The 25,333-nt window shown below is 39.9% G+C and overlaps 1 protein-coding gene across 1 annotated transcript in view; it reads left to right on the top strand.

Annotated features, from left to right (window-relative positions):
* Positions 1-25,333, top strand: part of prkceb (protein kinase C, epsilon b) — a 111,391-nt gene that overhangs the window by 7,907 nt on the left and 78,151 nt on the right. The window lies entirely within an intron of this gene.

The following is a 25,333-nucleotide window of genomic DNA, read 5'->3' as shown; positions in this document are numbered from 1 at the left end:
CTCCCTCCCCTAGACACCATTTACTACACACAATAGGCTCACACATGGTGCATTTTAAATTAATAAATAATAGGCTAATGAATAAAAATATTGTTTTGTTTTTTTCTCTGATTTTGAAAACTCTTCGCGATCGACTTAAAATGCTTCCAAGATCGATTTGCAGACCGCGATCGACGGGTTGGTGACTCCTGAACTACATCGATCTGTGCTCGGCAAGTTGGTCTTCCGGACGACATATATCGATCTAACATCGTTTTAAAAGGTAATGAATCGATTGTATCGATACTAGGAAATAACGCATTGAATTTAAGCACGTCAGACTTTATATGGATGTTTTGTCTTAGCACTTTTAATGATAAAGGCATTAAACGTTACTCGATTCAGTCTGCCTATCTGTGACGTCGTCGCCATGCGTGACGTGCCAGCACCAGCAGCAGTGCAAAGACAACATGCAGTGCAAAGTCTCTCACCTCAGAAAAACGGACTTTCCTGTAAAGCACGCTGTATCACTTCACTAAAGTGCAAAAGACATACGAGAATGCAACGTCGTAAATTAGTAAGTTAAGAAATAAAAGTAAAATACCAATAAATTACGTTATTGGTACGTCATGTGTGTTGCTATTTATTAGGAGCAGTTTCCATGTTTCTTTACCAGTTCTTCTAAGTATTGTGTATCACCATGGTAGCCTAATTGTTGTTTGTTTCCATAACAAAATGCCACTTACTGGTTATTTTGTATATTTTTTATATGACTGTGGTGGCTCATACCAAGATTGTATTAACAAAAACTAGTTTGGGACTGCTATTTAATAGCTTAACCTCGCAGTGCCTACTGTTTATCAGTATTTGTCATATTCTTAAAAAGAAAATTGTATGTTAAGTAAAGGGGGACAGAACTTGTGTGTCAACAATTTTTGTGTAAACAAATGTATTATAATAGGCCTATATAATTCCTAAAAAGGTGGGTCGCGACCTGATGACCATGGGGAAATGTGGGTCCCATGGCCAAACTATTCAAAACATCATTCAGTGTTGTGATAATCGTAATTAATAATCGCAATTACAATTTCAAGGGAATAGGCCTAATCGACAATTATCATTTTTGTCATAATCGTTCAGTCCTACTTTATTCAAATAAAATGTGAATGCATTTGACATTAATTGTTGTTTACTTGTTTGTCTATATCCATAATTAATTGATACCTGATTCCCTTAGAAGAATTTTTGGCTAAAAAGTCACTGAATCGATTTCAGGTCACTGAATCGTTTCGGATCGTATCGTTCTAAATGAACCAATATCGTCCTTGAATCGTATCGACAACCACGAATCGCAATACGAATCGAATCATTGTTAAAACGAATCGTTACACCCCTAGTTTCAAATGATAAGCCATGTTTGAGGTCGATGAATGAAAGGCAAACATTTGCATTTCCTGCCCAACATAATTACCACATGGACCAGCCGTGGTAAAGATCAGTCCGTCACGGACTTCGCAACTTCTTGTGGAATTTTTTTCTTCTTCTGCGGACTAATTAAAATTTGGTCGACTAAACCTCTTCTAATCAACTAACATTTTAGGGGGCAGGCCTAGTTATTTTAATAAATTGTAGGGTTTGTTCTGTTTGTTTTATAGACAGCTTGGTTAATCATGCCAATAAGAGACTACTATTTACAAAAAATTCTACCCGATAAAATATTTTAGAGCTTGGCATAACTAGAGAGATGTATATTCATTAAAAATAACCAAATAATAAGAAATATTGTGATTTTTTTTTTTTTTTTTTTTTCATGCCTGTTTTGTCTTATTTTAAATCACTTTAAGTCATCTTGAGGCCCCCTTGGAATTTTTTTGAGGCCCCCTATTGGGCCCCGGCCCCCTGGTTGAGAACCTGTGATGTAAATAAGCTTTTAACCAACGACTATAATGCCAAATAATAATGGAAAAGTTCCATTGATGTTAAAGGTTCTTCATCGAACCATACTGTAGATGCCATTAAATAATTTTATTTCTAATAGTGCAGTGGCGATCCATTGACATTTCAAAATGTTTGAAACGTACATCATAACGAAGCCTCATTTACTGAAATCACATGACTTTGGTAGTCTTATGCACGCTCTGAATCACTGGTTCACAAAGGTTTCGAAGCTTCACAAAGCAGTATTTGGAAAGCGCGCATCACTAATTTGGCAAATTTCAGATTTTTTTTTGAGAGCAAATTGCCGTTGCCACTCAATTAAAGAGCCTGTGTGTAAAGAACCGATTTAAGCACTCGAAAGTGGAATAACAACCGCTTTTAGCTTGTTTGTGGTCAGAAAGTAAAGTACCAACACTTAACCCATATTCATTCAGCTCAATATAATTTCCAGTGTGAAGTATGGAGGTAAGATCTTTGCACAGTGAAGTGCTAAAGGTGAAGTGTGTAATTTCTGTACTGTACTCGCTTGGATTCTGTATATTTTGATAGTGCCATAATGCTAGCAGTTTTCATTGAATCAACCTAGTTTAGCTTTGGCACACTTCACCTTTAATGGTCAACATCCGACGTTTTATCCAATCGTTAACAGATGATGGTTAATTGTTGATTAGCCAAATTGCTACCTTGAAATAGAGAAGCATGTTTCTGTTTCTGCTCAATTGAACATTTACTTGTTGTAATGTCAGTAATTACAAGGCAATGGCTCAAAATAAGTTGAAGTGCAAGCCATCTATCAAAAAGATGACCTTCTTTGACCTTCATTGTCTAACCATGATCTTTCATTATCATGGACTCATTATGATTTCCAGTTAATTACCATTAACTTCCCTGTTAACTGTCATTACTTTTCTTTCTTTCTTTCTTTCTTTCTTTCTTTCTTTCTTTCTTTCTTTCTTTCTTTCTTTCTTTCTTTCTTTCTTTCTTTCTTTCTTTCTTTCTTTCTTTCTTTCTTTCTTTCTTTCTTTCTTTTTCTTCTTCAGCTTTCTCCAGCTTTCTCCTGTGTCAATGCAGTTATCCTTTCATGTTCCCCTGACATTTGATTGGTTGTACTCAGTACACCAATCAGAAACTCGTTTGTTGTCCACAGCTATTTGTTTTACTTTTCTGCTTTTTTTTCCCTTCGCTCAAATTCGTTTGTTCATTTATTTGTTCATTCAGTAGTTTGATCATTCATTAGTTCATTTAGTTTGTTAACATTTTTTCATTTGTCCAATCGTGCTTGTTTTATTCATTAATTTGCCCATTTGTTCATTCATTTGTTTGCTTGTTCGTTCATTAAATGTGATACAGCTTAGGAGCTGTTTACACCACACCATTTTTAACTTAAAATGTTTTATGCGTTCGCTTACATGACAACAGCGTTTTGGGTGCCTAAAAACACAAACTTTTGAACACGGGTTCAGAGTTTTTGAAAATGGTCTCCGTGTAAACAACAAAAAATGCGAATATCTGAAGACGATGACGTCATGCACATACGTATAACATGTTCAGTCCACATGATGGATCCATGGGAATGGGGATCGTTTTGACAATGATGTCATCTGTACGTGGAAAACTCAAAGGAAAAACTTCTCTGTTTTAAGCATATCGATGTCGTGTAAACACCCTTAATCTACATTGTGAATAGTGTGTGAACTGTATGTAAACTCTTGGAGCGACACCGGAGCAGGTGTAAGCAATATCACCACAGATAGTGTCACTCACTGAAGGATTGGGTTTCCTGAAAGGTTAACCACACAGGATGGTCTCTCTCAGCTCCTGGTTCTGATATGAAACACTTAACATAAATAGATAGCCTCAAATTTTGGTTTGGTGAACGGTTTTATTGAATCATGTGTTATGAAATTGCGCTTTAGTGTTAGCGCTGTCATGAATCAGCAGGGAATCTGTATTTTCCACAGACACACTGGTTTGTTTGTTGTGTGGTTAAGGGACATTACATTACTGATGACATATGTGGGCATTGTCATTCATCAGTGTTGGGTGTCTGTTGTGTGCAGCTATATTCCTCTTACCTTCATGCTTCTGACGTAGATCTGCAGAAAACAATAGTGTCATGGCTGCTTCTCAAAGCTCTTCTCACTGCCAGACACAACACACCCTCTGCGACGACATCCATGCCCTCTGTCTTTGCCCTCAGTGTCTGTTTTAGGATGCTCTCGCTGCAGGAAAGAGCTAACAATGTGAGACCGCTTTTTATAACATGCAATAGTGACTCTTGATGAATAGACTAAATATAAGAAGAAATGACCTGAACGCACATAGCTGGATGTGAGATGATTTTAAACTGTTCTTGTGTTGTAGCTAACTGATGCAATTTCAGTTCACAATGTCACAAGCTTGAAATCAGAGTTGATCTTTTGACATGCAGGGTTTCCCGCTGTTGGTACTTGCTAAGCATTCTCCTACCATTGCTTCTTTTCTTTGTTTTAAAAAGCAGACTTAATATGTATCTATTTATGGGAGACGGCGAGCACATTAAACATTGTGCAGTGCTGCTTTTATTTAACAAGCAGTAAAAACGCGCCATCCCGCACCCAAAACCAGGCTTCGAAGCAAGGACTAGTGGGGCAATGTTATCCTGCACCACTTCACAGACGATAAATGGAAGGAGAATTTTAGAAGGACACAACAGTCATTTATGAAACTATATTCATCAACAACAGCTCGTTCCGCACGTCATACATCATTACACCATTTCTTCATCATTGCACATGCACAGAACTTTAGAGTTTCAGTTTTCAATCAGATCTAGTGTTTACATGTCCGATCAAATGGATTAGAAAAGGTTTAAAACACCCCTTTACAATATACAAACCTATTATTAGGGTCCATTTACACACAGCCAAGTATGTATGTGTATATATATATATGTGTGTGTGTGTGTGTGTGTGATATGAGCCACATTTGAAGCTGTTGTAAAATAGCTGATATATAGATCTTTCTAACGGTTTTGATTAAGTCTGGTTCTGGTATTGTATCTGGGCTATTGTATTATGTTGGTGTCATGTGTATATCCCACAGCAGTGGACTAGTATTTATATCCTTAAAATACCACTGCACTGATTGACAGACAGCACCCATATAAAAGCTGTCTGGATTGACAGGACCCTTTCTTAGCTCGGCCTTGTTTCCCCACGGGGCCCGACAAAGGAGCGGACAGTAGTATCCTCCTGGTGGCCCTGGAGGAAACAGAGGTCGGGGTACTGCCGGGCCGAAGCTAAAAATACCAGCGGTGCGTTTGAGTCGCACGGTAGCCTGGGCTTCCTGTTTTCACTCTCCCATATTTACTTCCCAGAGAGATAGAGGGACAGAGAGGAGGTGGTGGGGTGATGCCTTCAGTGATATCAAGACACACATGCTTATTGATTTTGATTCCCACAGAAAGAAAAAAATTGAGAATATATTAAAATCACCAACAATTAGGACTTTATCTGCAGGCTGCAGCCAGTACTAACTCTGATAGAAAATCAGCAAATTCTTTGATAAAGTCTGTATGGTGCCCTGGTGGCCTGTATACAGTAGCCAGCACAAATCTCAAACGGGATTTATCATTTACACTAGATAGTGTTACATTATGGCTAAAGGTACAGTTTACTGTAGGTGAGAAACATTGCTGTAGTTTTTTTTATTTTATTTTATTAAAGCTGCTATATATGATTTCAGATGTTTTGCTAACTTGCTAACCGCTAAGGTCAAAGTACTGTATACTTCAGTTTTGCGTGAACACAGGTGCTTAACACATGCACACTAGAAAGTCTCATATGCTTGTCCAGTGTCTGCACTATTTCTATCCAGAAGTTATGACCGATAACATTTTTTTTGTTGTACTCTTTTGAACTAGAAATACAGTTCTCTTAACCTCCTTACAGTTTGTCCAAGTGGCCATGTCTTGTTGTTGTCAGCAAAATGATTTGCACAGTATATCAGTAGGCCTATCACATTGGTTGCCTGTTGATATTTTCGTTATCTTTATATTTCAGGGATTCTCAGAAGGGGAAGTCGTCATAGTTTGGTAAACTTTTATAGTGGTGAATGGGAGACTACAGCAAATATGATTTTTTTGCATTCTCATTTGCACCAATAGCAAAAGAAAAAAAATCACGATAGCATTTTTGTGGCTTTCCAAAAGAGGAAAAAAATTTAAGAGATTGATTATGGCATTCAAAACAGAGAAAGACATAACATTTACAGCTGTTGTGTTAGAAACCTTCTCACAGCAGTGTTTTTTTCTTTCTTTTTTATATGTAACAGAATTAATAAACGTTATAAGCATTATATAACTCTTTCCTTGCCATCGGCGGAATTTTCCGGCTTTCTGTGTTTTTACTGTTACGCTATTTCGCATCTTATAAAAAAAGAGTAGAGAATCTCCGGAGAAAAACACAGACAAAAAAGGAGCAGAAACAAACAATAAAAGCTTTGCTTAATGCTTATGCATATTGCAGTTTTTGAAAAATAAATAAAAAATCTCAGCTTTTTGTTCAAAATGTTGCTTTTTTATGAAACACAATTAATTGTTTTTTAAATCGTTGTGACAGCTAATAACTTGATGAGGGCTCAGCAACAACATCAGAAATGCTTTTGAAAAAAATAGATATCCAATACTGATGAAGTACTTGAGTCATTCAAATGTACTGATTTGCTTTTTAGTGGCTATTGTGATATTTTAGTGGCTTGAGTTTGACATGATGTGATTATTACCTGCCATGTGACACAAACCTCTTCTCTACATCTACAATTAGTTGCTTGATTGTTGACTCTGAGACAGACAGACCAGCTGCAACCCTGCGATGTGATAAGAGGGAGGAACACGTTTTCTCATGTTCACATTCCTTAAATAACAAAATAACTTAGAAAAGTCCCTATGGACTAAAAAGAAGAAAAAAGGGAATGCTCAAGAAAAGTCCTTTTGTGAGTGTGTGTGTGTTTACACTCATATTGGTTCTAAGGGCAGCGTCTAATTGAAACAGATGGACAAGAGGTGGTAGGTCAAAAGCATGACTCGAGTTTACACTCATGTGATGTCTGTCTTCGTTTGCTCTTTAAGTAAATTAATGTTAATGTAATAGTGTCTTGAAGGGATGCAGTGTAAGAATGGGCATTGATGCCTGACGCTCTTTCAGCATTCAAATTGCGCTATTTGAACAGTGTTGAAGAGTCACAAGGGAGATCGAGAGACGGAATGCTTCTAAGTGGAGGTCTCTGATTTGAAATAAGGCTGTCACCACTTGAAATATCTGCTAATGCACATACCAAAGCTTGTAAACATGTTAACACAGGCACACTGGCACATAAACCTGATGCGGCAATAAACATTCTTGTGTAGAAAATAACTTGTGAATGGGTAAATTATATTCTTGGGTGAATCTCACAAAAACATTCAGGCTCAGTTTTTCGCGATTCCGCAATCGCTGAATACAACGCAAAATCAACAAAATGACGCATTTTTTTGCTATCCTGCATAATTCCTAATTTAACCGCAAAATAATCACAAAAATGAAAAAGACCTCACAAAACATTAAATTATAATCACCCAATTGAAATATCTCAAGTGTAATTAAAGTTTCAATGCATTTTTATGTGGATACAGATGTTGCGGGAAAAGGGGAAACTCCTTTTCCTCGATTTTCTGAAGCCTATAATCAGAGCCCGTCTACGGAGAGCCTGCCCACTCCCTATTAAGTCCTATTGTACCAAATTTTGGTTGTAGTTCCACCAGAGTTCCACTGGGGGCAATCGCCCATGAGTGCAGAATGAATGGGAGTCTATGGGGCTAGACGGCTAAATGTGTCTCTTTCACCCGATTGCCGTTGAGAAATCTCAGATTCGATAGTAGGTTTTGCAAGTTCAACATGGGTTATAGGTCGAAAGTTGAATGAACGAGTACTTATGTGCTTTCGATTTCTTACAGGTTGAGTTGTTGCCCATAACACGCTAGGACCAGAAACAAACAAAACAAAAACTCTTCTAGCACGTGTATTTACCTGTGTCAGCTGTGTTGTCAATGCCTCGAGAGAAAAGAAAGTGCAGAGCGTGAAAGCACCAAAGTGACTGAAGGATTGCCGTAAAGCAGTATCTCTGGTCGTACGATGTGTATGACGTCATTGACACTTTAAAAGACTTTTTAAAGCAAATAAGTGACTCTAAAAAACACCCAGCAATGTGTAATTTCTTTGCATCTCCTTTCGAATACAATATTCAAATTACTAGACAAAAAATTATATCCTGAGAAAAGTGGATTTTGATGGGTATACTGCCATAGACCTCCATTCATTCTGCACTCGTCCTGTGAGCACCCTCATATGGAATCAAAGTGGAACTGCAACCATTACAGAAGCCGGAAGTGTACTGAGAGTGAAACTTCTCGCCTTATTAGACATTCTTTGCCTATAATGTAAAACGCATTGCTGCAAAACCAGCTGCACAGCTAGCAGTGAGTGTCTGGCTCACTCATTGGCTGTGCTGCGGCAATTGCACATCCAATGGCGCGGGCATCACGCCATTACACGTCAGAGCCCGCCAAGGGGGCGCGGCCTTAGCCTATATTATTCTTTTACTGTCTATGATGTTAGTCCCCGAAAAACGCCATTTTAGCAGGTTTAACGACAACTTGCCAGGTTACTATAGTGCGGCCGGCTACGCAATACTCGTTCCCTACTCTCAGGGAACTGAGGTTACGATAGTAACCGAGTAGTTCCCTTTCGAACGGTCACTTCGTATTGCATTGCTATACGCAGTGGGGACGCCATGCAAAACGCCGCACTATAAGTAAGTTAAGTGGTTGCCTTCTGCAGCTCAGGACCCCTCAACTCAGGATTTACACACAGTTCTACAGTATAAATGACTACACCTGCTGTTAATATTTACATAGATCAGGTAGAAAAATTGCCCATAGGTTGTTTTAAAAGTCAATTTGATGAGAATTTGATTAGACCAAAATAAACAAGCTTTATGCATTTTGTTTGTGATTTGTGTCATGTATGACTATTGTGCATCTGACATAATACTATTATGGTAAATGTGATGTCCTAATTATAAAAGCGCAAATTTTTTCACAAATTTCTGGAAATCACCACTACAAAATCAGTCATTTTGATCGCAAAAATCACACAAAAAAATCGTGAAATCCTGGAGGGACTGCTTAATACTGTACTACTGTTATACTGTATTACTACCGTAATACTAGTTTAATTTAATTCACATTAAATGTGAAATTTTTGACATTTTTACACTTGTAAACATTTTGATGTAAATGTTTTTAGTATGTTCAAAACTATGTTAATTTTTTTTATGATAATGATGGATTAAAAATGTTTAATTGTCTTGAAAATAATGTCATGAGGCAAATGATATCATCTAGTCTTAAAACAAAACAGGCTTATTTTTAAAGCAATACATAATTTAAAAAAAATCACAAATGTACACATTCATTATCTGATGAAATCGGCTTCTTTAATGTTTATTGTCCTCTCACATTGACAGTTACTAATTATTACATTACATGAATCACGTAAATTATAAGCCTATTTTTAATTAAAAATGGTGAAATTAGACAATTTTATTAGTTTGCCTGATTATTTTTTCTAATTCAGTTGATTATCTCTCCCCATGTATTTAAGCCCTTAGTTCATTTAATTCTTTGTTTGGTCTTGTTTACGGTAGTTTGTGGTTGCGTTTTCTTGTCAATTATCAGTGTGTTTGTCCAACTTCTGGCTCACCCTGTTGTGAGTTTTGGGCGGGACTACAAGTTTGTACTGTTTCCATTATACCTGGAGAAATCCATTAGTATTCTACCTCAGGAGTAGTTGCATGACTGGTGCAAGAATTTCCAGAAATTTGTGATTTGAAATCAGCCATCTGACACGTTCGAGTAATAACAGTTTCCATGGGCATGATTATAAACACAATGTAGCTGTAAAAGTGGACTGATAGATGAGTTTACCTGTTCGGACTGATGATGTCATATGTCCCTGACAACCTCTTTTGTCCCATTTACCAACTGTTAACAAACAAAACAAAAAGTAAAAGCTTATAAAATCTCAAGTGGGGTATCATCAATGCATTTTATGTCATAGAATAAAATGTGAAAATATCTCGAGCTTTTGTTCAACACAGACCTTATTGTAGGCATTTAACCGTGAAGTGATCATTATTTTACAGGTTTTTCCCTACAAAAATATGTCATCAGCAGCACTGTATCGTAGTGTAATGAACTGACATTTTGTGCTGTTTATTAAATTATCATTATGTCTTTATATATTATTTATTGATTCCCCCCCCCCAATGTTTGTAGATGGCATGCATACAGTCAGATGGCTCATAATTAGGTTTATCATGTGGGCAGGACTAGCCCAACTGCAAATTAACAATCTTTATGGGCACCTGCACAAATTTCAGTGTCCATCTGTTAGCTATAATGCACGGCCCTGTGGAAATAGAAAATTCCAAATGCTCGTTAACAAATATGGGGATTTTTCGAAAGTGGTACATGAAGCAACCCTAATAACACAGCACTTATGCTGACTTCACATCCTTTTCAGAAGATCTCACTATTTTAATGTGCTTTCAAGCAATTTTGGTCGGAACAAAATGAATCTGTTGGGAAATGACATATTCACTTACTCTAATGGAACAAAATGAAGAGAAAAATGATGTGCATTAGGTGTGCAATCAATGGTTTTTCTTGGTATTTTATAATTGAGCTGCCTCACACAGTTATCATAAATGTTATCAGTAGTACAGGTTTTCATTTATTCCCTGTGCAGTCCAACTCGGAAAGTTAAGAGTCTCAGGACTCAAAGAAAATACTTTAACCAGTTAACACGATAAACACGGCTTTCATGTGCATTCATCTCTTAACTACAATCAATCATAACTTGGCAGCATTAAACCTGTTTATTACCCAATTGAAACCCAAATATTTCAGCCGTTCTTATGACCGATGCTAAAGGCCCTGAAACAAACACTGTGGACATTTAGCTGCTGCATAAATACGTTTTGTATTTAGAGACTTGAAAATGAAAATATTTAGTTATCGCAGGGATATTATTTCTCTCTGTCCAGGTTTATGTGTATGTTTGTGTTTCAGTGGAGTCTCAATTAGCTTGAGGGATCTGGTGTGCGTCACCCCTCATATGAACACACACTCCGCAAGCGGCTAAACACACTGTCATCAGAGAGATAAAACACAACATGCTCCTGTGTTCTGCCTGGACAGCTGTCCTCTTTCACCTGCGCTTGCTTTCTCTCTTTTCATCTTTCATTATTCTCCATGTTCTTTCTTCACGTCACGTCTACACAACATTAAGGGTGTGCGATACTGAGGAAAATGATATCTCAATATTTCCGGGGATTTTGTAGATAATGATAATTAAGACAATATTTTGCTGAGTGTGTTATTGGTACCTTCAGGTTTAGGACTGCCGTGGACAGCTGACTCCCAAAGCTTTTGATATTCTTCATATTCTGTGCAGTTAGTTCACAGCAGAAGTTTAAATCGATTTTTATCGTTTATGGGCATTTTTACCTTTATAAGGCCAATTTTTTTTTTTTTACTTGATTAAATGTATGCGTCATCTTTTATGTCAGATTCCTACTTTTCATCAATAAATTCAATTAGAATTAAAATACGCTATAGAGCTGTTACCAATCAAATTAAATCTGTAACGAAAAAATCTCTTAGCAATGCAGAGGTGGCATAGAAGCTGCCTCTTTAGATCTTTTGATCTATGACATACTCTATGTAACCTACAGGTACAGTTGCATTTGAGATTTATGTTTTAAACATTGAATATTGAAATATGAAATACGTTTTGAAAAATGAAGATAACTTAAATATGAAATTGAAACTGCCAGTAGGTGGCGGCAAGTAACTCTTAATGAGTGAGTCATTGGCTGTGTCAGAAATCACTTTTTGAGTAGGTACTATATAGTATGAATGTGTGTATAGTATGAGTGTAATTGGACATACTGCTGTACATTCGCCATTCTGTCATTATCACGTGACCTACCAACGTCACTGCCATTGACAAAACCTTTCCTGTGGGCTCATGGGATAGTAAAGTGCCCATTGTATGCCAATCTCGCCAGAAGTATAGGTTGTACGGGTACTTTTGCCTACACTTTAATGAGTAAAAAAAACATATTTTGTCACATTATGTTTTCACCTAGCCTGGATGCCAGCCGAATTTAGCCCCGCCCACAACATTTTAGGTCGGGAAGTTCGGTCTGGACTTGATCCCATTGTGGAGCAACTATGCTTGAACCAGAGCTGTTCGGACCAATCAAATTGTCAGGGCGGGCTTTATACGATGATGGACAGATGATCAACAGTAACGTAATCATCCACGTCACCAAAGAGCGCTTGGGTTGAATTCGTTTACAACAAAGATGACTGCCGCTGGAGAATTCCGCCACATTACTGTTATAGAAGATAGCGACAGTGCATTCATTTTAAAAGATGAACAGAGAACCGCGATCAAGGCATTCGTCGATCAGAAAGATGAATGAAGTAGAGATGCGCGGATGAGCTATTATTTCATCCGCAACCGCATCACAAAAATCATCATCCGTCCGCCATCCAGCCGCACCAACGTTTTTGACCAATTTTCAAAACCGCACCCGCCCGCCATCCGTTGATTTGTGTATACATATATTTTTAATTTGATTGGTTCAGCCGCCCGCCACCCGCCCGAATTTAATTAAAATATTATTTTTCGTCACGTCATCCGCCCAATCCGCGGTTTATCCGCGGAGTCCGCGGCTGTAACCGCCAACCGCGCATCTCTAGAATGAAGAACATACGTCACTCCGTTGCTCTGATTGGTTGTAGGTCTATCCAATTGTGTGCAGAGGCATTTTCTTTCCTGGTTTGGTTAAAACACGCCCCTTAATCATAGCCCAATGGAGCAGTATCAGACTCATATTCTGACTAGAATCTGAGTATGACGACGTCAGGCTAGTTTTCACCTACTATATAGTAGGAAAGTATGCGATTTCGGATGCAACCATTGAGTCACTCATTCATCAGATTCATTCAAGCGGCTGATTCATTCATGATTCAGTCATTCTGCTCTCTAATCGCTCTCGCGGTACTTGGATATGATACCCTGATCGGTCTGTGCAGAGCCGCTTCAAGTCGATCAAGCCTATTGACTGTCTTAATGAGTGAGTCATTGAATCAGTTTTTCAACTGATTTATACAATAACAAAACACAGCTGTCTGTTGCTTGAAGATGCAAAACAGTTCTGCTGTGGCTTTGTTTGGAACTATTTTCATAGCAAAAACATTTAATCGTGCAGCCCTAACCCCTACACAACAGTGTGTTGGTTTGCAAAAATGTATTTCTATCCCTGTCTGTCATTGGTCAGCATTATATACTGTAAGTATAACATTAAATACTTCACCTTTAAGTGTGGTATTTATTTTTGAATATGAAGGCTCAGAGAACTGGAGGGAGGAGGTCGAGTCTGACACATGGTCAGAGGTTGTGTGTCTAGGGTCGAGGCCAAAGTGACCGTTCCTCCAGCTGTCTCTTTATTAATGATTGACAGAGATGAAATAAACACCCTCTTTGTTTCTATGTTGTCCATTATCAGTCCACATGTACACACACACACACACACAGTACTGTGTAATCCCTTTTGAAAAAGAAGTGTGTTTTATTTTATTGAATGTACACTTATAGTGTCCTTCAGATCTTAAAAGTAGCCTATATATAAAAAAAAATGTTAAACTGTACTTGCGGATAATATAATATTACTGAAATAAAGACCATTTAATTATACTTAAAGAGAGCACACTTTCTTGACTTAAAACAACACAAACACTGCACTTTTTATTAATAATGTCAAATTAAGTTTTACTTTAATCATATCCTTATGTTTTAATAATCTTTTGTTGTGCTTTTTAAGAAAGTACACCTATTTTGATGTGTTGACTAAAATACTAAATCACATGAAAAGCATAATTTTAACTGTAGTGTGTTATTCAATATTACATTTAAAATGTATATATTTTATATGTACTTAATTGCAACTCAAAATAATTACAAATAGATTTAAATGCATTACATACAAATTTCAATAGAAATTAATTTAAAGCATGTTTTAGTTTTACCATAAATGCTTGCCAGTTACATTCATCAGAATACTTTAACCATATTTCAAAAACAAGTGATCAAGTCACTGGAAGTGATCGAAAGTAGACAAGCTCAAAATGTTTTAGACCCCATTTACACCTGTATTTAGAGTCGTCCACTTGTGATCCGATCGACCAAAATGCATCTTAATACAGGTGTAAACAGCCTAAGTGGGTCAAAAAAGTATAGACATGACGGTCCTAGGGTCATTTCAGAGAAACGGAGATTTAAGAAAAAGTCTCAGTTTGCTCTCTTTTCAGTCACTTTGCTGTCAAGGAGAAATGATTGAGACAAAGAGATTTTTTAAGAGTTTATGTACCTAAACATATTGTATGTGGCCGTGTGGAGGCGGATGAAATTAAAGTGCCTGAATTGAATCTAGCTGGACAATTTCATTTTGGTGTGTGCGTGTTTGCATGCGTCACTTTGTGTCAAAAATAAGCTGATAGAAATGTTTACATTTGTATACAAAAAAATATTTACTGTATATGTAATAAGGGAACATCTGGATGGTGTCAAACGCACACGTCACGTCTCCGCCTCACACAGTTCCTCTGCTGCAATAGGACAGACTGGAGTTGGCACGGTTTCTCTGTTAAATATATCTGGTGGAACAAACATCAAGATCACCCAAAAAGATGCAAATGAAACCTTAAATTGTTGAGTAAAAAGAGACACAATCAATGTTACAAAATATTTTATATTTTCAAACGTTATTTTGGACCCTATTAAATTGCATCACTTTAAAAAAACCTGGCAGCTGTGGTTGCCTGAATAATTCTGCAAAAAATACAGTACAAATCAAAGTTTATAACAAATAGCTTTTTCACAAGCTGAAGTATATACTAGTATCCAGAAGGTGCACAGAGTCATTCATGTTAACACACGACACTTAAATAATGCAATAAACATTCATTAAACAACAGAAGATGACCCACAAGTATATAACTGATAACAAAAACTATTAAGCAAAATATATTTATTTAAAGGAAATAGCTTCAAATGTAAAGTGCAGGGAATTCTGGGAATAGTGTACAGTTTTTCACTGTAAAGTACTGTATAAGCTGATTTGTTCTTTTTTACTTTTTAAAAAACTGTACATTTAGTTGATTGTAAAAAAGAAAAAAAAAACACATTTAATTTGATCTTATATTTTACATTATTACAGCACCTCTCTCCCCTAACTTGCTCAATGTGTCGTCTGGTTTCAAGGAAGCCCTTCCTTCCGAAATACGAAAAATCTGTTGTGATTTAAAAGGGCAGAATTTCTAAGGGCTAATTTTTCTAATTTTCTTTGAACACCCTTACAAAATCGCGAGCTTACAAACTCTATAGTAAACACTACATTAAGACTGTAATGTTATTTAGCAGGCTAGTGGAGGCAAAGCTTTGCCCTTTGTTTACATCATAGCAACAACATCACGATCGGGTCTCTTCTGAAAATTTTAACTAAACCACTCAATTCATTTGAATTAGTTTTACGAACTTTTTGAAGCGTCAAAGTGTCAGTTGTGTAGCGTTCAATGGAGGAACAGAAAGTGGGACGAAATACCAAACTCGCCAAGCTAAACGCTGCTGTAACTAGTATAATGACCAGATAACTCACACGACAAAATTTGGGAACCTGGAGTCATGTCGAGATCCAAACTGTAAAATCTGACAAAAGTGTGTGGAGAGGACCAGCCTTCCGCCACACAAATGTCTTCTAGGAGGGCCCCTCTAAAAAGTGCTTGAGAGGAAGCCACACTTCTGGGTGGAATGTGCCCTGATGCTAAGAGGTGAAGGCAGACCGCGCACCTCATATGCCAGTGAAATAGCCTCTTTGGAAATTCTCTGCTTTGATGCGGCAAGCCCGCGGCGGCCAGCACCAAAACGTACCAAGAGCTGGTTAGATTTTCTCCAACTGCCAGAGCGATCCACAGACCTTCAATGCTTGGACAGGGCAGAGCAAATTAAGTTTCCTGTCCTCCTCAGAAACAAAAGGAGGATGGAAAGAGTGAAGGTTAATAACCTGAGAGCGAAATGCTGTGGACAATACTTTGGCCACATATCCTGGTCTCGGTCTCAAAGTCACCCTGACCAAACCAGGAGCGAAATCCATACATGACTCACTGACAAAAAAAGAGCTTGCAAATCCCCCACCCGCTTCAATGAAGTCAAAGCTAACAAAAGAGTAACCTTGAGAGTCAGAATCCGCTCCGGAGCTGACTCCAAGGGCTTAAAGGGAGCCTCCGTTAAGCCCTCCAGGACGACCGACAGGTCCCAAGGGGGAATTCCAGGGGAGCGAGCTGGTTTCAGGCGCCTAACCCCACGCATAAATACTGAGACTAACCTCAGTTTACCCAGGGGGATCTCATCCGACTCTCTATGAGCGGCAATAGCAGCAACGTATACTCTCAGAGTGGTAGCGGCCGTTCCAGAAGCAAACTTCTCCTGTAGGAATTCCAGCACTGAACCCACTGGGCAACTGACTGGGTCCCGCGTGTGCTGAACACCATGACTCAAAAACCCTCCACTTAGAGGAATACAGCCTTCTTGTGGAAAGGGCTCTCGCACTCGCAATGGTCTCCTGGACGTCAGCGGGAAGACCAAAGCTCAAAGCTAGCGGCCTCTGATGGGCCATACGCATAGCTTCCAAATGTCGGGGCGAGGATGCCATATCCTGCCCTGAAGCTGGGATAGTAGATCCTTCCCAGGGGGGGGAATTCCAGAAGAGGAATCAGCTCCGAGAACCACGGCTGGGATGGCCAGAATGGGGCTATAAGTAGGAGACGGGCTCTGCTCTCCCTCACTCTGGACAGAACCGCCTGGATCAACTTGACGGGCGGGAATGCATAAAGTTTCCGCATCGGCCATGGGTGGACGAATGCATCTATCCCCAATGGTGCTGGGGGGCTCAGGGAGAACCAAAGTGGGCATTGGGACGACTCCTGTGATGCAAAGAGGTCCACTTTCTGCTTTTCCGAACACGTCCCAAATCAGGGCTACTGTTCGGCGGTTCAACATCCATTCCCCCGACCTGAGCTTCTGCCTCGACAGAAAATTCGCTGCGAGGTTCAGGATCCCAGGGACATGGACTGCCCTCAGTGAGAGGAACTTGTCCTGAGACCACAGGAGGAGGTGGCGCGCATGCCTGTCCAGGGTGCGCGACCATGAACCCCCCTGCAGGTTTACATGGGACGCTACCGCCATATTGTCTGTTCTGACAATGACATGGTGTCCTTTGAGAAAAGGGAGAAAGTGATGCAGAGCCAGAAAGACGGCTCTCAGCTCCAAGCTGTTTATGTGCCAAGAGAGGGTCTCGCCAGTCCAGATCCCACATGCTGGTCTGCCTTCGAAAATCGCTCCCCAGCCGGTCAGAGAGGCATCCGTCGTAATCATCTGGTGACGGAACACCGGCAGACCAGCATGTGGGATGCTGACCCCTTTCCGAAGGAAGAGGGGGTCCCGCCAAATTGACAGGGCGTGGAAGCAACTGCGCGACACCTTCAACAGGCAAAGGGCTGGACCCGTGGGCCGAGCCCCTAAGAGCTTCATCCACCACAGAAAAGGTCTCATGTGGAGCAGACGTAGGCACAGGGGAGGCTGCGGCCATGAGGCCCAGAAGCCTGCGGCAAGTGCCCACAGAAACATGATGGCCTAGCGTGAAGCGGGCCAAACATGTCACCAAACTGGAAATCCGCACAGGAGCCAAGCGGGCCTGCATAAGAATGGAATCCATGTGTACCCCCAAGAAAGCTGTGTGTTGAGCTGGGATAAGAACGCTCTTCTCCGTATTTAACCTCAAACCGAGAGACTGAATATGACGAAGGACAATGTCCCTGTGGTGAGTCACTAACTCCCTGGAGTGGGCTAAAAGGAGCCAATCGTCCAGGTAATTGAGAATGCGGATGCCCTGGAGCCGCAACGGGGCCAGAGCAGCATCTATACACTGCGTGAACGTCCTCGGTGCTAGAGCGAGGCCAAAGGGGAGGACCCTGCACTGGTACTCTCTTTCTCCAAAGGCGAACCTGAGGAACCTCCTGTGTGGTCCACTGTCACGAACCAATCTCCCAACCGAATTTGAGATATGATAACTTTCAGCGTCAACATCTTGAATTTCCCTTTGTAAAGGGAGAAATTTAGTCGGTGGAGGTCTAGTATGGGTCGCAGGCCGCCGCCCTTCTTCGGGACTAGGAAATAACGGCTGTAGAAGCCCTGTTCGATTTCCCCCGAAGGAACCTCCTCTATCGCCCCTTTGAGTAGAAGGGACGAAATCTCCTGCTGTAGTACAAAAGCCTCTGCGGCGCTGTCGACTACAGTAGGAAAGACCCCGTTGAAGCAGGGGGGGTTGCGACAAAACTGTAGCGTGTATCTGTGCGAAGGATCCAAGGCGATACCCCTGGTAAGCGCTCCCATTCTTGAAAGAAATGATAGAGGAAGAGGGGTGTTGCAGTGCAGAGGACATACCTGAGTCAGGGTGTCGCGCTGATTCCCGTGGGGTGGCGTGGTTGGCCGTGGAGGAGAGCATCTGGCGTCCTGACACGTGATGGGAGGTACCACTGCCTGGATCAGAGTGACTGGGTCTGCCTGCTCCTGAGGAAAACGAAATGTGCCTCCGAGGATGCGATCGGCAGGTATAAAGCGCGTCGGGGGTGAGGGGAGAGAGCAAAATGCGTCTTCTTCCTCCCGCGCCGGACCGAGTGAAAAGGGTAAAATAGGGACTGCACTTCGAAACACGCTGGGTGGCGAAGGTGACAGGGTAGGAAAAGGAGAGCGGGTTAGAGGCGGGCAGAAACGCTTGCGTGGTCTGTCCCAACCTCGTAGATGGAGCGGAGCTCTCCTTTTTCTGACCAGAGGTTCAGGAACGGCTTGAGGAAGCTGGAGCGGCTGGTTTGTTGGACCGCTTCAGCTGAAGACGTCTGTGAGGTCGCTGGCGGGGAAATGGGCGACCGTGGGCTCCCCAAACCGTGGTTGGTGGAAGATGAGCCAGGCCACTCCTCCTAGTAGGGAACTCCGCTCTATGAGAGGGGCGTTCTCTGGGTTGAGAAGGGGAGGGGTTGGAAGATTCCCTAACCCTGCTAGGCATAAATTGCTTAAACGCAGCCGACTGAGACTTAGCAGCTCGGAATTTCTCTCAACTACCGTGTTGACCGCCTCCCCAAACAGACCAGACTGTGAAATAGGGGCGTCTAGGAGAAAAACGTTCTCGTTGTCGCGGATCTCCGTGAGATTAAGCATAGATGGCGCTCCGCAGCAACCGGACCCGCCATAGAACGGCCTACAACGCGTGCGGTGTGCTTGGTGGCTCTTAGGGCCAGATCCGTGGCTTTACGAAGCTCTTTGACAGCTTCAGGAGTCATTCCATTTCCCTCGTCCATTTCCTTCAGGACGTCCGCCTGGTAGGCCTGAAGAATGGCCATAGTGTGTAGGGCCATGCCTGCCTGACCAGCTGCCATGTAGGATTTCCCGATAAGGGAGGAAGTAGTCCTACACGCTTTAGAAGGAAGGAGGGGACGCGACTTCCATGGTGGCGCAGACGACAGAGCGAGGTGATTAGCTAACGTGTCCTCGACCGCTGGAATGGCAGAATAACCCTGCTCCACAGAACCCACAAGGTTGGTGAAGTCAGTGGCTGCCGCATTTGTCAGACGAGCGGAGAAAGGCTGCTTCCAGGATCTGGAAATCTCGTGATGCAGATCACTGAAAAAGGGCAGCTTTCTTCGCTCTGGCCTAGAATTAGGGCCACTAAGAAATCTCTTGTCGAGTTTAGACGACTGTGACTCGCGGGGCTCGTCAGGCTAGTCGATAGCGAGCTTCTCCGTAGCGCGTGAAAGCACGGTCATAAGTTCTGTGTAAGCCGCAGTAGGCCGCGTTTCCTGGCCGCGGTTAACGTCGTCGGTTAAAGCAGGCCCGAAATCCTCGGAGTCGGAAGCTGCAGTATAAATAACGTCTTCCAGCCCGAAAGAAACCGTCTCGCGTGCTCCCGGGCTGCGGCATAAATACTCATGCGCGAACTCGATTGGCATGCCACGTGCGTGCTCGGGAGAGGGAGGGAGAGAAAGGGCGAGGCCCGTCTCAAATCCTCAAACTCTACATCCGATCCCCAGGTCGCGGATCCTCGAGAGGCCTCGGTGGTCTCGGGAGCGCGACGGGGGGAAACGAATTAGTGGTCGACCGATATTGTTTTTTTGATGGCCGATGCCGATGCCGATATCTTAGAGAGCAGGGTGGCCGATGGCCGATATAAAGCAGATATTTTTATATATATTTATTTTAATCAATAATTTCTTATTTTAATAATAAATTATAAATAAATTATAAAACAAATTTTTTAAATAAACATGCTTTTATACTTTAGATGGCAACTTCTTACATTTGCAATCCTATTACAATATTTTTCACAAAGTAATTGTTTAGAAATATATGAATATGTGAATAAAAAGAATGTAAACACTGTAACAGGGCACTCAGTAATCTGGTAATTTTGTGCTGGTAATCATATTTTTTCAAATAAAGGCAAGGTAACGCTAATTTTACATACAGCACAGTGAAAACGATATGAATATGACACAGTTGGCAACTGGATATATCACAGATATGAATATGACACAGTTGGCAACTGGTTATATATCAGCATATTTTAAAATGAAGGATTTAAAGTTTTTCGATCGTGTCTCCTGTGAAGCTGATCTTCTGTTCGCATTCACTCACTTCGCACGGACCGACCGTCACTCGCAGACAGTAATGCACACTTCACAAGATATCACAGCTGGATTCAATTAAATCTGCAAGGTTTGTGAAATGTTTATTAGATATTCAGAGATTTGTTTAAATGACGTAGATGCGCATTTACTGAATGTTGACGGCAAATGAGAAAGTATTTTAGCCTGATTGTTTGCCTTTTCTGTTACAAATAATATAAAAGCAAACGCTTTACTTTACTTACTTAGCATACCATTTACTTTCTTTTTTTATCAGTTCTGTCTAACAAAGTATTATATATGACTGACAGAGATCGTAAATTAATGAAGACGGAGAATGTGAGTGAGCGCTGTTTGATCTGAGGAGCTGCCGTTGCCGTTCTCTTCTGGCGCTGGTGTTCTCAGCGCCGCCCGTCAAAATAAAAGTCCCGCTTCCAACAAATCGGCCAATCAGAAAAACTTATCGAGGAGAACAGAGTTCCACTTATTCCAGTCGCTGAAGTGCAGAAGATGACGAAGCAGTTGTAAATCCGAATTTTCGGGCTCAGAAAAACCGAAAGCAAAGGGCATGAAATGGCTGCTTCGTGAAGGCAGAGAAATCTGAGGAGCAGATGGCATGCGCGCCTGTATAATGTGACGACGTAAGAACGTCGGGGCGGCGCCCGCGCCCTCAGCCAATAAATTGGCGTGATTTATATAAGGGCTTCAGACAATCGGCACACCCAGAGGGCGTTCCCATTGCGTCTTAAAGCTACGCAGCGTTGAGTGAACCTATGAAAGAGAACAATCGAGACATTTTCAACCAAAAGTAAATTCAAAGCTGTGAAATAATTAAAAATATATATTTTTACAGGTATATGACCTTAATTTTGATTAAAGGGAATAACTAACAAGATTTACATCTTTAAAACATGTATAACATCTGTTGATCTAATCACTTATACCTCTCATGCGTCAAAAAAAAAAAGTCAACATTGCTTCTTATTTATTATCAAGCGTATATTTCTTGACCTGCATTTATGTAATGTGCACATTGTGCAGATGTCCCATTTACTCAGCAGCACACTAAAGACTGGTCTAAATGCAAATATTTACTTCCACACCCTTGTGGACATGCTTGCACATAGACGCATGTGTGCAAAACATACACACAATATTTCCAGACTTAAAACATTCACTCATTCTCCTTTCCTGCTACAGCTAGCTGCTATATTTATTGTGTCGTCACACCTGCAAGACAAAAAGCATTCAGAGATCAGCTTTAGCAGGGAGAAGGTCACAAGGTCATTTGGGATAACAAATATTATAGCAAGCATTCTAAAGACCAGTAAATCACTGCATCATGAGTGTTCTGGAGAGCCTCCAGTATGGATTTAGTAAAATCCTGATTCATTCATCCTCTATCATGCAAGGAGTGAAGAAACCCCACAGCAGCCTCAGGGCATTCAAAGACAAGTTATGCTTTGAAAAATTAAAGTTTGATTTGAATATTTATCAATTCTGCAAACAGCTTTTGGGTAGTTGATATTAAATACTTTTGGGAAGCAGAAATGTCCTGCGGTGTGATATTATATACTATTATATACTTAAAATTACTTTAAACAATTTGATGATTTGTGTTTTATGATTTCTGTGTTCTCATATTAAGGGGCCGTTTACACGACACCGTTTTCAACTAAAACCATTTTTTGCCATTCATTTACACGACAACAGTGTTTTGTGGCCATGAAAACGCAAACTTTTGAAAGCTGGATTTTGAAGTGCACGTTTTGGAAAACGATTCCGTAATCATCTCCGTATAAACTGCAAAAACGCAAATTTGTTTAATTGTAACTATTTAATTGTAAAATTATGTGTTCTGGCCTGGCAGCATAATACAGCCGTGATCGTTTTGACAACGTTGTCTTCTGTACGCAAAAAAAGCGAAGGAAATACGGTTGTTTTTAGTTGTCATGTAAACATACCCTAAATGAGAAGCTAGGGAATTCAATTGAATATTTATGGTACTTTTAAAGGTGCAGTGAGCAATTTTTGAAAAATTTGTTGATACTTGAAATCAAACCAAACTTGGTTTGTGTTGTGGTGTTCAATCCAATCTGCTTTCAACAGCGTTTCTCAGAAATCGCTTACTGAACATTTAATGCATTTGTCACAACACAGGGTTATTCGAAAATAAACCAGTGAAGACAAATAGATTACTAAAAATGCTGAAAAAAATTCTAGATTTTTTTTAAATGTAGATTTCTTTTTACATTTCTTTTCTTTTGTAGTTCCAGTGCTGAATAAAAGTAACTACTTTTATTAAAATCTTGATGTTGATTAATAAAGGTTCATGGATATGCATCATCTACTCTTGTACCAAAGTAGAGTGGAAGGGCTTCTTTATCTATTTAGTAGCAGATGAAAGTGACTGGACAATTTAGCTATAAATTGTGCTTTTTTATTTATTTAATTTTTATAAATTGATGATTTGCAAAATCATTTTATCCCCCTTCCCAATTGGAGGAGAACCATTGTATCTACCATACATCCATTAAATTCAAAATGGTTACAATGTTACAATCTAGTTTAAAAAATCAAGGCATTTTCATCAAAATAGCAATGAGTTCATACGCAACAAAATTTGGTCACATAATTTTCACTAAAACGTTTTATTATTTTTCAGTTTTGTGAACATTTTTGAGTGATGATGCAAATCAATAATGAAATTAGTAGTTTGAACCAATTCATCAAAAAAAAAAGTTGACTTACATTACCATGAGATATACTGTATATATATATATATATATTTTTTAAAGAAATTAAATTTTTTATTCAGCAAGGATATATTACATTTATCAAAAGTGACAGTAAAGTAAACATTTATAATACAAAAGATTTCTATTTCAAATAAATGCTGTTCTTTTGAACTTTCTATTCATTAAAGAATACTGAAAAATGTAGCGTTTTCCACAAAAATGTAAAGCAGAACAACTTTTCAACATTAATAATAAGACATTTTTCTTGAGTCAACATATTAGAATGATTTCTGAAGCATCATGTGACACTAAAGACTGGAGTAATGATGCTGAAAATTTTGAAAATGCCATCACTGTCACTATTGGTGGCTGTAGTAAATCACACAAAGGATACAACACAGAACAGTCTTTAATTCAATAATCTAAAATACACAGCAGATAACACTGAGAGCAAATAACGACCACATAAAGATGACAAAGAACAATAAACAGAGGAAACTGAAGACTTAGGGTACGTTTACAAGACAACTATATGCTTAAAACGGAGAAGTTTTTCCTTTGAGTTTTGAGTTCGACACCACTGTCAAAATGACCCCGATTCACATGGATTCGCGAAAACGACTTAAAACGTGGTATTCTGCTGCCAGGCCATTAGACGGCGATTAAACACTATAGGCTGAACACGTAATATGCATGTACATGACGTCATCATGTTCATGGATTCGCATTTTTGTTGTTTTCATTGAGACACTTTGAAACCTGTTTTCAAAAGTTCGCGTTTTCAGGCACCAAAACACAATGAAAACTAAACTGACTAACATAATCCTGACAAGCACAGGAATAAATCGCATTTTAAAATATATTACAATAGAAAACAATTATTTTGAATTGTTATACTATTTCACAGTACTACTATTTTGCTGTATTTTGATCAAATAAATGGCTTGGTGAGCATAAGTGACTTCTTTAAAAAACATTAAAATAATATTGCTGACTATCCCAAACTTTTTGAACTGTAATAGACGTGTATTCTGCCTGCTAATGAAAAGTTTTGTCTCATGAAATCTGTTTCGCCATGATAATGTATGTGATATAGTGAATATTTAAGAATCTCAGCTATTTCACTTTTGATACCGGCACTTTTGGTATTCTATTGGGAGTGTGAATTTTTGCGTGTGCGTGCGCTTGCAACGGGTTTTTTTCTTCTTTGCACTGGTGCATCCTGTCTAAAACCTGTGTTGACTGCACTAACATGATACGGCTCGCCTCTAACCCAACTCCCACACACATCCTCACTGTCTCTCTCTCTCTCTCTCTCACTTTCTCTCTCTCTCTCTCACTTTACTCTCATAGCATGTACAAATCTCTCCACTCATCCCCACATCCTCCCTCCATTTCCTGCTTTAATCTGGTTTTGATGGAACAGCCGTTATGCTGTCATTAGCTGCTGAGAGGAGAACTGGGCCTAATATCAGTCATTTCAGCCTCAACACAACCCTCACAGGGCTCATGTTCACTTAGAGACTGTGCTGTTTCCTCTGCTGGTGCCACATACTCAGCATTTATTCGGCTAATCCTGGCCATGTGTGCTTGTTTATTTCCATTAGTATCATTACTGATAAGTAAGGCTTTCACAGGTGGTGTGCAAACCTAATGAAGCATGAAATCACTGACACTAATTTATTGTATGTATAGGGTGCACATGGATGTATTTGTTTTAATACAACATAATTACATCTGAATTTGACCGTGTGATCATCATGCATTTTTGTTTTATGGAAAAAATCCTTAC

This window comes from Rutilus rutilus, assembly GCF_951802725.1.
Source record: "Rutilus rutilus genome assembly, chromosome: 20".
In the NCBI taxonomy this organism is placed as follows: Eukaryota; Metazoa; Chordata; class Actinopteri; order Cypriniformes; family Leuciscidae; genus Rutilus; species Rutilus rutilus.
This window is presented reverse-complemented; position numbering and strand designations above follow the sequence as displayed.